The sequence below is a fragment of the Gracilinanus agilis genome, chromosome X (assembly GCF_016433145.1).
Source record: "Gracilinanus agilis isolate LMUSP501 chromosome X, AgileGrace, whole genome shotgun sequence".
NCBI lineage: Eukaryota > Metazoa > Chordata > Mammalia > Didelphimorphia > Didelphidae > Gracilinanus > Gracilinanus agilis.
Window position 1 is genome coordinate 14803469 of NC_058136.1, and position 13901 is coordinate 14817369.

The window sequence follows — 13901 nt, forward strand, 5'->3', positions numbered from 1 at the left end:
AAGAGTTAGACAGAGAAATTCCATTTAAAATCACCCTAGACAATATAAAATACTTAGGAATCTATTTGCCAAAATAAACACAGGAACTGTATGAACGCAACGATAAAACACTTTCCACACAATTAAAACTAGATCTAAATAATTGGAAAAACATTAATTGCTCATGGATAGAACAAGCTAATATAATAAAAATGACAATCCTACCCAAATTAATTTACTTATTCAGTGCCATATCTATCAAACTACCAAAAACTTTTTTATTGAATTAGAAAAAATTATAACAAAGTTCACTTGGAAGAATAAAAGATCAAGAATATCAAGGGAACTAATAAAAAAATGTGAAGGATAGGGCCTAGCAGTACCAGATCTTAAACTGTAATATAAAGCAGTGGTCATCAAAATAATATGGTACTGGCTAAGAGACAGAAGGAAGGATCAATGGAATAGACTTGGGGTAAATGTCCTCAGCAAGATAGTATACGATAAACCCAAAGATCCCAGATTTTGGGACAAGAACCCACTATTTGACAAAAACTGCTGGGAAAATTGGAAAACAGTATGGGAGAAATAAGTTTTAAATCATCTCACACCAAGATAAATTCAGATTGGACAAATGACTTAAATATAAAGAAGGTGAACATAGAATAGCTTACCAGTCAGATCTATGGGAAAGGAAAGAATTTAAGATCAAGCAAGAAACAGAGAATATTACAAAATGTAAAATGAATAATTTTTATTACCTTAAATTAAAAAGGGTTTGTACAAACAAAACCAATGCAACCAAAATTATAAGGGAAGCAACAAATTGGGAAAAAAATCTTTATAACAAAAACCTCTGACAAAGGTCCAATTTCTCAAATTTATAAGGAGCTAAATCAATTGTACAAAATATAAAGCCATTCCCCAATTTATAAAAGGGGAAGGGACATGAATAGGCAATTTTCAGATAAAGAAATCAAAACTATCAATAAGCATGAAAACGTGTCCTAAATCTCTCATAATTAGAGAAATGCAAATCAAAATAACTTTGAGGTACCACCTCACACCTAGCATATTAGCCAATATGACAGCAATGGAAAGTAATAAATGTTGGAGGGGATGTGGCAAAATTGGGACACTAATGCATTGCTGTTGGAGTTGTGAATTGATCAAAGCATTCTGGAAGGCAATTTGGAAATATACCCAAAGGGCTTTAAAAGACTGTCTGCCCTTTGATCCAGCCATACCACTGCTGGGTTTGTACCCCCAAAGAGATAATAAGGACAAAATACTTGTACAAAAATAAAATAGCTGAGTTCTTTGTGGTGGCAAATTTGGAAAATGAGGCAGTATCCATCAATCGGGGAATGGCTGAACAAATTGTGGTATCTGTTGGTGATAAAATACTATTGTGCTGAAAGGAATAATGAACTGGAGGAATTCCATGTGAACTGGAAGACCTCCAGGAACTGAGGCAGAGCAAAAGAAGCTGAAACAGGAGAATGTTGTACACAGAGACTGATATACTGTGGCACAATAGAATGTAATGGACTTCTCTACTAGCAGCAATGGACAATTCTGAGGAACTTATGAGAAAGAACACTATCCACATTCAGAGAAAGAACTGTGGGAGTAGAAAGGCAGAAGAAAAACATTTGCTTGATCACATGGTTCTATGGGGATATGATTGGGGATGTTGGTTTTAAATGATCACTGTATTACAAATATTAATGATATGGAAATAGGTTTTGAACAATATACATGTAAAACCCAGTGGAATTGCTTGTTGGCTCCAGGAGTGGGAAAGAAGGGGAGGGAAAGAACATGAATCATGTAACCATGGAAAAACATTCTAAATTAATTAAATAAACAAAAATTTAAAAATATATATACACATAACATGCCTTTGATTAGCGGTGGGGGAGGAAATGTATGCACAAATCTAGTCTTTGGTAAACCTAGGAAAAAAAGTTTTGGGGAAAGAGTTCTATTCAACAATAGCTTCTGGGAAAATTAAAATACAGAAAATTGGTTTGAACCAGTAACTTACACCATATATCACAACAAATTCTAAAGAGTAAAATGAAATCAATTTTTTAAATGTCATCAAAAAGTTAAGAGGACAAGGAAGGTTATATCATACAACCGTGAATAAATGAAGAATTTTTATAATCATTCATAGCATAAAAATATTATTTTAAAAATTAAACTACTTTAATTATATTTGTGCTTTGGTAGAAATAAAATATATCCAGGCAGAATAAAAATGGGGGGAATGTATTAGAAAAATCTTTGTATAAAACATCCTTATAAAAATCTGCCATTCAAAAATCTTTAAACAGGGGTTGTTAACCTAGATGGACCCCAGCAGTTCTATAGATAGGTTACAGAGGGTTTGTGAACTTGGATAGGAAAAAAATTACAAAGTCATTTTAACTAATCCTCAATTTCTTTTTTTAATTCTTTTGTATTTTATTGTATTCATTTAAAAATAACATTTTTTTAAACCCTTGTACTTCGGTGTATTGTATCATAGGTGGAAGATTGGTAAGGGTGGGCAATGGGGGTCAAGTGACTTGCCCAGGGTCACACAGCTGGGAAGTGGCTGAGGCCGGGTTTGAACCTAGGACCTCCTGTCTCTAGGCCTGACTCTCACTCCACTGAGCTACCCAGCTGCCCTAAAAAATAACATTTTGAGCAGGGATCCTTAGACTTCACCAGGCTACCTGAGGATTCCAGGACACAAAAAAGAACCTCTTACCCACAAGTTATTAACACAAATCCATATAACTGAGAACCATTCTCCAAAAGATAAATGGCCAAAAGATATGAAGGGACAGTTCTCAAAAGAAACAAATTACCAACACATTTAAACAAGGGCTCAAAATTGCTAATAATCAAAACAATCCACTTCACCTGTGTCAAACTGGTAACGACAGAATCATTTAATGTTGGTAGGAATCCAGGAAAATAGGTATGCTTATTCACTGTGAGCAGAACTTTGAATTGGTCCAAACATTTTACAAAATAATTTGAAATTATACAGGAAAAGTTACAAAATTGTTCATATCCTTGGATGCAAGTATTAGGTTTATACTCCAAGGTAGTTACTTACAATGAGAAAAGACAAATCCGCATAAAAATATTCATACCAGTACTATTTCTTTTTAATAGTACTTATTCTTTTTATTTTTACTCATCTTATTTATTCCCATTTAATTAATTAATCAATTTTGACTATTTTCCCATGGTTATATGATTCAGGTTCTTTCTCTCCCCTCCTCCCTCTCCCTCTCCCGGAGGAAACAACTGAATGAATTGTGGCATGTTACAGTAAGGAAATATTAGTATTCCACAAAATGACAAATATGAAAGAAATATCGGAAGACCTTTATGAAATGATACAAGGACAATGAGGATCAGAGAGAGTAAGTGATTTACCTAGAGTAACAAAGCTAGAAAGTGGAGAAAGTTAGTTTTGAATCCAATGATAGAGGTTGGAGCCACAAGTACTAAATATATGCTGACTTTGAATTTGGGGTATAATTTTCAGGGAGGAGATGATAAAGAGGATGGGGATGAGAGGGTATACAGGGGTTTCAGCTTGGTGGAGGGAATACTCATCTTCATGAGATCCCAAAAGCATTGCAGTATTTCTAAAACACATCCACCAAAGGAAGACATCTGTGAGGGCTATGGCATTTATCTTACTGGAATTTAACTGGAAATTCCGGCGGCTATTTGAGGTGTTTTCCTGGAATCTTTGTCATGACCTTAAGGAACAATGTTATGATCCTAATGGTGATATATGTTGAGCACAGCTTCAGCAGATCCTTCTTGGCTCATTTTTTTCATCTTTGAGATCAGCCGTATTTGAAATATGATTACTGTGATATAGCAAACTTTTTGTCTGGCCAGTGAAATTATCTCCTTCCCTAAGTTCATCACGTTTGGCTGCTGGGCATCTATTGAATTCTGCTTAATGATATCTTTTAGCCATTATATAGTCATCTATGCCACCCTCAAATGCTGGCCTTAAGTGTTCACACTCAGCTAGTGGGTGTGCCACAACTGGTACGTTTTATTGTTCCTATCTTCATTGTTACTTTGACCATTCAACCACTAATTGAAATTCGGCATTCCTTTTGCAACCAGAAATCTGTCATGAAGCTGACCTGTATGCCTATCCACAGAGATTAAACAATGGCTTTTTGGGGACACATTCCTGTTCACAAGGGGCCCCTTCTGGCTGACTCTGGTATTCTATGCCAACATCACTGTCACCATCCTGAGAAACCTCTGACCATGCCATAGAAGAGGGCTTTCTCCACCAACTCCTTCCACTTTGTAACAGTGACTCTGTACTATGGGACCCCAGGTACCAAGTAAGGTATCAGTCAGATGAATCAGTACAGTCTGCTCCATGATTTATACTATTGCTACCACTTTTGAAAATACTTTCATTTGCACCCTAAAAAACCAGCCTGGGAAAGAAGTCCTGAGAAAACTAATCAAGTAAGCATCCAGAGGGGTCATCCAATTGGGAATGAGGTTTCCTAAGCCTCCAGGCTTCAAGATGACCCAGAACACAAAGTAATTATGTCAATGCCTAGGATACTGGTTCAAATGGACCCTAAATACCCATTCTGTATTTCCAAAGCGTCTCCCTTTTGTTTAAGTAGATAAACACCTCTATTTTAGGCAATTATTGTCTACCCGGCAGCAAAGGCAAAGGTCCTGACATTGACATGATTGACTAGTGACAGTGATGAAAAATAGTAAGTCTTTCAGAACATTGGTACTCTAAGCCCATGTTTAGAACACATAGAGCAAGAAGTTAATATAGTTGTTGGGCTCTGACAAGACCCTCCCCTCAAACCACAATTTCACTTGAAAGATAATGAGCCTAAATTACATGAGGTTTCTGTTTTGCTTGAATTATCTAAATAGATCCTTCATCCTTCCTCCACATTTCAAGTATAGAAGCAACCTAAAGGGTCACCTGAAATTTAATAAAAATATCTAAGCCTCTGGATGAAGATTTGTGCTGAAAATGTTTCTCATTGAGTATTTGGCTTTATTCAAATGGATAAATTGCATATAAAGCCACAGTGCCTAGCACAGTAAGTGCTATATAAATGTTAGCTATTATTACTACTATTATTATAGGCATGTCCATTTAGGAAACCTCGTTAAACAAAAAAACCCAGCATACCAAATCCACGTTTTCCAAAATCATAAGCTAAGACACAATTATTCCCATTACACCAATAGATTCCTCATTTAATTACAAGCAAAAAGAAAAACAAAGGCAATGACTGCTCAGTTCCTTTCAAACAGAATTTTATCTTCAAAAAAAATGGATTTACATTAAACTTTTCAAGAACACACTTATTTAAAGGATTTCTGGAGATATTGTAGAAGCTCAGTTCCCCCTCATCACCTCAAAATAGCTATGCATTTGCCAAATAACATGAAAGAACTATAAACCCCACAAAAGATGAAAGGATAGACAATTCTCATTTAAAAATCATCACAGGAAGATTGGCAGAAGTATTGAAGAAATTGAGAGTAAGCCCAAACAAGTTCCTATGACAATGAAGAAATATTCTGGGGTAAAACAAGTGTGGGAATAAATTTCCAGATGGAGAGGATATCTAATTCTGCAACAAACACAACAAGAATCCCACAAAGGAGAGTGGAATGTCCACAAGAATTCCAAAAGTTGTTGAAAAGCCTACTGAAAGTGTCAAAAAAGATGTAAGGAGTAAGATTAGAGTTCTTAAAGGAAAAACTGGACAGAGAATCAATGATTTGGAACAAAAGGTTGAATGCATTTTTAATTTTATTTTTCTTCAAACCTAACAAACATCACTGGAAAAATAGACATTTCTATATGCACGGCAGAACAGAAAATAAAAGGCTTGTGCATTAAATTACTTATCTCTATTATATTCAACATGCTGCTGTTTTCAAATATAATATCAGTTCAGCTGCCATGCTTCTCTGTGGCTCCTCCAAGCCTTCCTTCTATTCTCTTCCCTGTCTTGTTAAAAATTTTGTCCCAATGACTCTTTTCTTTCAAAAGATATTTTTTGCTCTTCTATCTCCATACTCTCTCATCCATCTCCCCCACCACAGAAAACAAAAGAAAAGCAAAGACCTTATAACATCTGATAAGATCTGATTTTGCTGCTTTCACTCTATATCTTTTGACACAGGTGTTTGCAGGTTTTTCCTGACAGCATCCATTTTGTCATTTCTTGCTGCACAGTAATATTCCATTATATTTATAATCCATAACTTTTTTAGATATTTCCCAATAGATGGATACCTCCTTAGCTCACAGTTCTTTTGCTATTGCATAAAGAGCTGCTTAAAATAAGATTGTAATACAATGACCCAGGACAATTCTGAGGGATTTATGGTAAAGATGCTACCCACATTCAGAGGAAGGACTGCAGGAGAGGAAACATATAAGAAAAACAACTGCTTGAACGCAAGGGTCGGGGTGGACGTGATTGAGGGTGTGGACTCGAAACTACCACACCAATGCAACTACCAACAATTTGGAAATTGGTCTTGATCAAGGACACATGACAAAACTAGTGGAAATGCGCATCGGCCATGGGTGGGGGGAGTGCGGGGGGTGAAGGGGAAAGTAGGAGCATGAATCAGGTAACCATGTTAAAAATGTATATTAATAAATGTTAAAAAAAATAAAAAAATAAGATTGTATTTTCCTCTTTCATTAAACTCCTTGGCATATAGGTAAAGTAGGGTATCACTAGGATAAAGGATCTGCAGAGTTTAGTAGTTTGGGGGGCAGAATTCCAAATTATTTTTCAGAGTGGTTGGACTAATTCATAGCTCCTCCAGTGGGATATTAGTGTGCCTGCTTTCCTGAAGCCCTTTTATCCATGGTAATTGTCATCTTTGCTAATCTTATGAGTATGAGATGAAATCTTAAAATAGCTTTAATTAGCATTTCATTTGGAGTATATTTTCACATGTATACAAAAAACTTGGATGTCTTTATTTGAAAATTGTCTGTTCATATCTTTGACTATCATTTGAGGAATGGCTCTTTTTCCTATAAATTTTAATAAATTCCTTATATATCTTGGATATGAGACCTTTATCAAAGAAACTTAACTGCAAATATTTTTCTTAGTTATCTATTTCATTCTTAATTTTAACTGCTTTGTTTGTGCAAAACTTTTTATATTTTATATAATCAAAATTGTCCATTTTCTCATTTGCAATCTTCTCTGCTTCACATTTGAAGACCTGATACTTCCTCTAATAAATTCAAAAGGAAATTTCTTCCTTGTTCCTCTAATTTGCTTATGATATCACTCTTTATGCCTGAGCCATTTATCCATTTGGAGCTTATTTTGACACACAGTGTGAGATATTGGCATAAACTTAATTTCTAACAGAATCTTTTCATGTTTTTCTAGCAGTTTTTCTAACTGGTGAGTCCTTATCCCAGTATCTGGGGTCTTTGGGTTTATCCAAAACTATGATATTGTGTTTGCTTGCTTCCATGTAATATATACCTACTCTACTAAATTGGCCTCTCTCTCTCTCTCTCTCTCTCTCTCTCTCTCTCTCTCTCTCTCTCTCTCTCTCTCTCTCTCTCTCTCTCTTTGCCCCATTCTCTCTCTTTCTTTTTTAACCAGTAACAAGTCACTTCTTGATGATTACTGAGAAGTGGGAAAATATTAACAAAGTAGTGAGCACTGTGAAAAAGAGAAAAGAAACAGAACTAAAAAGAGTACAGTAATAATAAAATTTACATGAAAGATAACAAAACTAGAAGAATATGCAAGTTCTCTATAAGAAAAACAGAGCTTAAAAAGATAATTTAGATATTATTGACCTTTCAGGAAAAAAATTATAAAGAATCCTATCTCTAGAGTTAGAGGACTGAGAGGTTCAAAAACTATCTCTTATAATCAACCTCTGTGGGCTATGATATTAGATGGCATCCAAAGTCCTTTCTAACTCTAATGATTCAATAAACAAAATACTACATGCCATATTCAGAAAAGAAAATTTCCAAAGGTACTAGAACACAAGAGTGAGTCAGATTAATATAATCAATGAAATACCAGAAAAGAGGAGCCCCTAGTTTAACTCATCCAGAAATGGACTAAATGAGCATCCAGATCAAAGAGGTAAATATTGCAAATGACCAGGTAGAGATACTTCAAGTATCATGGAACTCCTGTTCATTGCCCAGAAGAAATGAAAGTCTAGAATGACACAACAGAAAGCAAAGGAAAATGGTTCCCTCCTAAGGATAACTTGTCTTCCAATTGTGCACATAATTTTATAAGGTTTAAAAATGGATATGTAACATAATCGATGACTTCAAAGTGCTCCTAGTGAGAAGGCTGAAGCATAGAATGGGTGAGTAGCTCAAAGTTAAATTGCTAGTTAATGATCTAGCTAGGGTGGTGCAATAGATAGGGTATTAGACTTAGAGTCAGGAAGACCTGAGTGTAAAATCAACCTCGGACGTTTATTACCAATGTGACCCTGTGCAAAACAATTGGCCTTTCTCTGATTCAGTTGCTTCATCTGTAAAATGGAAATCATAACTGCACGTACTTCCCATGTTTGTTGTGAGGATCAAATGAGCTAATATTTGCAAAGTGCTTTGCAGACCTTAAAGAACTATGCATATGTTAGGTATGAACTAAGGGTAAAAAACAAGTTTGTTTACCACTGGTCCAGTTCTCATTATATGACACCATACTAACCCTAGTAATTAGCGTATCATTAATGATGTTGGTATACTCAAAGTCATTTTATCAAAAATTATATTTGCTCATGCACTAATTTGCTTTCTTTGTTATCCTGCTTCAGTCTGTCTAGTTAATTGGTCTACCTGCCAGAATCCAAGCACCACTACTCACCAATTCCAGAGGCTGCCTAAATTATAGACATTGTGTCTTGTAGTATGTTTTCAGTCTTTTTAAGGCTGGTCTTGCAAACCAAAATGCTAACTAGCCAGAAATGCCACCTTTAATACTCTTTCAGCTTAAAATGTCAAGTTAGAGGAATTTTTTTAATTGCAGCCTAGTGGCAATCCATGAACTTTTTCCCATGCTAACTTTGCTTTTAGATGGTCTCTGATGCTATAGGGGAGGTCCATTAAGTACACATTAGCAAGAACTGTCATTTGGACTGCCCCAAAAAATTGTTCCCTAAAATTTTACATGCTCACGCATAGATGTATTTATGCACATAAAATGCTTTTAAAATACTTTGAAAGGTCAGTGCAGAACTTCTACTCAAATATGTTTTACCTCACTGATACAAGAGACTCCATTACAATACATTAGCCAAAACTGTTTACTGTCATGTGCAATAAAAATAACTCAATTTGATTTTACTCTTTCACAATATATATTTAAAAACACTAATAACATACATTAATGTTCCTTGACTCATACATGAAATTACTATCCAAAATTTTTGTAGTCCTTAAATATTATCTTTCTTTAGCAATCTGCTTCATTTTAATTTCTGTTACTTTTTAGTCCTGGGTAACAAAGAGTATTGGAGGATTTCTCCTCTCAGTCTTTCCTTCTTGAGAAATTCCTTCTCTGGATGTGTAGAGTTCTATATCTTTCCAAGTTATTTTTCATTAGTGTTAATGTTCTTGTAGAAATTGTTCCCCAAGTTCTGTTTCATTCCTTCTCTGCCAGTTTATACTACTCAAGATTCTGTGCAATTGCCTTTCTTAAAATTTCTTACCAGATAATGTTATTTCATTCTGTTCATATGCCCCTTTTGTTTCACAATCAATATGCATACTCCCTTCAATTTCCAGTTCTTGGCCTTATTTTTCTTTGAACAACTCTTTCCCTTCAAGATCAGAAGTTTGTTTTTCTTGTGACTATTCCTTCCTCTTAACTCTCGCTCCACATCCTAGCTGTGTATGTGAACATATGTATATTTAACCTACCTTTGTAACATTTCACATGAGGAAGATTCATCTAGTGCACATTCCCCTCACCTCATTATTCATATTTGTATACTCTGTATCTCATGTACCCTATATATGAGAAACAGCAAATTCCACTCCCCTTCTAACTTCTTTTTACATTAGAGTATTCCTTTTATTCTCCCTTCACTATTCCCCTTTTAAAACACATAGAATGGAACCAAATCATCTTCAGGTCCTCTGTTTTTTTTAATTTAATTCAGTAACTTTTGAAGGCATTTTGAAAGTAAGGGAGGGTGGGAGGAAAACATTTATTAAGAGTACTATGTGTCAGATGTGACTCGATGGCACCATGGATAGAATACTGGACTTGGAATCTGGAAGACTCATCTTCCTGAGTTCAAAATCCTGCCACAGTCACTTACGAAGTGTGTGACCCTGGGCTAGTCACTTAATTGCTTGCTTCAGTTTCCTCACCTATAAAATGAGCTGGGGAAAAAATGGTAAACCACTCCAGCATCTCTGCCAAGAAAACTCAAAATGGATATCCAAAGACTCTGACACAACTGAAGTGACTGAATAACAACATGTATCTGACACTGTGACAAACTCTTTACAAATATCTCATTTGATCCTAACAACAACCATGGGAGGTAGATGCTATTACCTCCATTTTACAGTTGAGTGTTAAACAGTTGACTTAAGGCAGAAGGTAAGCAACTTGCCCAGGGTCACACAGAAATTTTCATTTATTATTTCTTAAAATACAGTCTATTACAATTCCAAAGAATCCATAATGAAAAATGCTATTCATCTCTGGAGCAAGAATTGAGAACTGAATGCAGATTGAAATGTATTTTCTCACTTTATTTTTCTTACCTTTTTTTGGCAACATAGCCAATATGGAAATATGTTTTGCATGACTTCACATAAATAACTCATATCCTATTGCTTATCTTCTCAACGGGTAGGAAAAGGGCAAGAGGATGAGAAGGGATAAGAGAGTGGAAAAGAACTTAGAACTCAAATTTTTTTAAATGAATGTTACAAATAAAATAAATTTTTAAATTTTTAAAAATTAACCTTGAATCTTTTTCTTGATCATAGTTTTCCAGGAGCCCCACATTTCTTACATTATCTCTCCTTGACTATTTTCCACAGCACTTATTTTTTATATCAGATAGCTTATAGTTTTTCTATTTTTTAATCTTTATGGTTTTATTCTAAGATTTCTTGCTGCCATGGAGTCATTTGTTTCTATTTGGTCCCTTTTAATTTTTAGGTAGTTGATTATTTGGGTAAGAGTTACCATTTTTTCCCTTTAACTTCCAATTCTTTTCTCCAGAGATTTTATTTCATTTTTATCTCCTGTTTCATTTCTTCTAGGTACTCATGTAATCCTTGTGGGAAAAGATCCTTTGAATTTTTTATTTTTTTACTCTGAGTCTTTGCTTGCCATTTTAAGGGGTTAATTTTCTTTTGGGGGATCCTTAGATTTTGTTAAACTCCTACCTTCTATTTTAGAATCAAATTGAGTATTGGTTCCAAGGGAAAAGAGTGGTAACAGCTAGACAATGGGGGTTAAGTGACTTGCTCAAGGTCACACACTAGGAAGTGTTTGAGACCACATTTGAACCCAGGACCTCCCATCTCTAGGCCTGGCTCTAAATCCACTAGGCTACCTAGCTGCCCTCATGATCCCTAGATTTATAATAATTTTTTAATACTGGTCAGTATTTTCTTTAATTTTCTCATCTCTCCAGCTTTGGTTTCTGAATTGAGACTCTGTGCCAAGGTCAGGCTCTTTCCTCTGCTGTACTTCTGAGCGGGACAAGGATCAATGATTGTTCTCACATTGGGTCGGTCTCTTCAGTTCCTGGGCTGACGAGTTAGGCCCCTTCTTCCCCCAGAACTTTGAGGTTCAGAGCACTTAGCCTTAAGGGCCCTTTACAACATAATAAGAAGTATACCAGAAAACTCCAAAACCAAGAATTTGTTAAGGTCTAAGGTAAAGGTTGTTGATGACAGAGGAATCATGGAAACGATCTCATGGTAGAGGTGGCATGCAAACTAGACTTTAAAGAATGGGTAAAAATTAGGATGGGAGGGAGGGACAGAGACAGAGAGGTCAAGAACAAGTCAAAGCCTTGGAGGACACTCATACTTAATGGGAGGAAGAAGGATGATGATATAGCTAAAGAGAGAAGAAATAAATTGGCATGTAGGAAGAAAACCAAGAGAGGGCAACGTCACAGAAGTCATGGGAAGCGAGTATATGGCTATGAATGACTGAGAAAAGGTCACTAAATTTAGCAGTTAAGAGATTGTTGATAACCTTAGAAAAAGCAGTTCTGCTGGCAGGGTCAAGTTGAGAGACAGATTGTGAAAAACTCAGGACTGAGTGAGTAGAGGTAAGAAAATGGAGAGAACCATGTAGATGACTTTTTTTTACTGGAAGTTTGACTGTGAAAGGGAGATGAGATGTAGCTTTGAAAATAGAGAGACAATGGCATAGCCCTTCTATACTCTGCCTTGGTCAAACTACATCTAGAATACTGTGATCAGTTCTGGGTACCACATTTTAGAAAGGATATTGACAAGGAAGAATGTATGCAGAGAAGAGTGACCAGGGCTGAGAGGGAAATATGAAATATGGGAAATCTTTGCAGAAACTGAGAAAAAGATGGGATTAAGTGCCATGACAGATGTCTTTAAATATTTGAAGTGATATCATATGGAAGCACTTAGGGAACAGGGACTGTTTCTTTCTTTTTGTATCCTCAATGCCCTAGCACAGTGGTAGCCTGACACATAGTAGATGCTTGAAAAATGCTTGTGGATGGATGGATGGATGGATGGATGGAAGAGGAATCTGACTTGTTCTTCTTGGTTTCTGAAAACAGACTATGAGCAAAAGCTGAAGAAAGGCAAATATAGGATTGACATAAGGGGGTGGGGTGGGGGATAAATATCCTGAGAAGCAAAGCTCTCCAAAAATGTGTAGTGAGTTCTTCAAATAAGAGCAAAAGCTGGATGGCCTCTTGTTAGTAGGGCTGTAGAAGAGATCCCTGTTCAGATGCAGGTTAAATTCCTCCTGAGGTTCCTTCCAGTGCTGAGGTTTTGATTCTGAGAAGGAATCTTCATGAAAACTCACACAAATACATTCACATAGACCTTGCTGAAATCAGACTTTAACTTGCTCGTTCTACTTCCTGCCTTGGTCCATTAATGTAGGAAGTTTATCACAGTTACACAAGGCAGCTGCAGCAATAAATTATGTGGTCATTAATGCAGAATTGATTTTAGTTTGCTATTACAATAATTTCTCCACAAAGTCCTATTCCAATGCCTCATCACGGCACGGAGGTGACCTTGGGTTTCTGGAGACGATGCCAGAAAATCACAAACTCTGCCAGATTCTACTACATTAGAAGGGCTTCTAGTCCAGGCTCAGTGATTGGCTACCTCTGCTAATCAAGGACAAACTCCAAAATAAGTATGAAGACGCACTGCCAATCAGCTGCACACTTGGTGAATAATTCTTTGGCCGCAAATACTCGAAGAAGGAAGAGCAAAACGAGATGGCCCTCGGGTCCCAGCATCTCTTTTCTGCTTCTGCCATGACATGGTAGACTGGCAGCAAAGGAGGTAGAGGCTGCTAAGAATCACAAAGATATTAACTTAGCTGTTGCTACTCTAAATTTCAGATCACTATCTAGGAGTGGCGACACATTCCTAGATGAGTAGGATCATATCAGTCTTGACATTCTCCCTATAAATGAAACCATAAGACAGCAGGAAATTGCAGCTAAATGGAAGGATGGCTCACAGGTTCTCTTGGAGAGGCAAATAAAGGAATTAATGGAGTTGCTTTTTTTTCATCTATCCAAGGATAATAAGAAACATCATTTCCTGGGATATTTTGTCACCTCATATTGCAGTGGTCATGATAAGCAAGAAG

General features: G+C 36.1%; 1 pseudogene; it reads right to left on the reverse strand.

The window, feature by feature from the left end:
* LOC123253500 overlaps positions 1–13562 on the reverse strand; it is a 34227-nt pseudogene extending 20665 nt beyond the window's left edge.
* Positions 13563–13901: the final 339 nt, after the last annotated feature.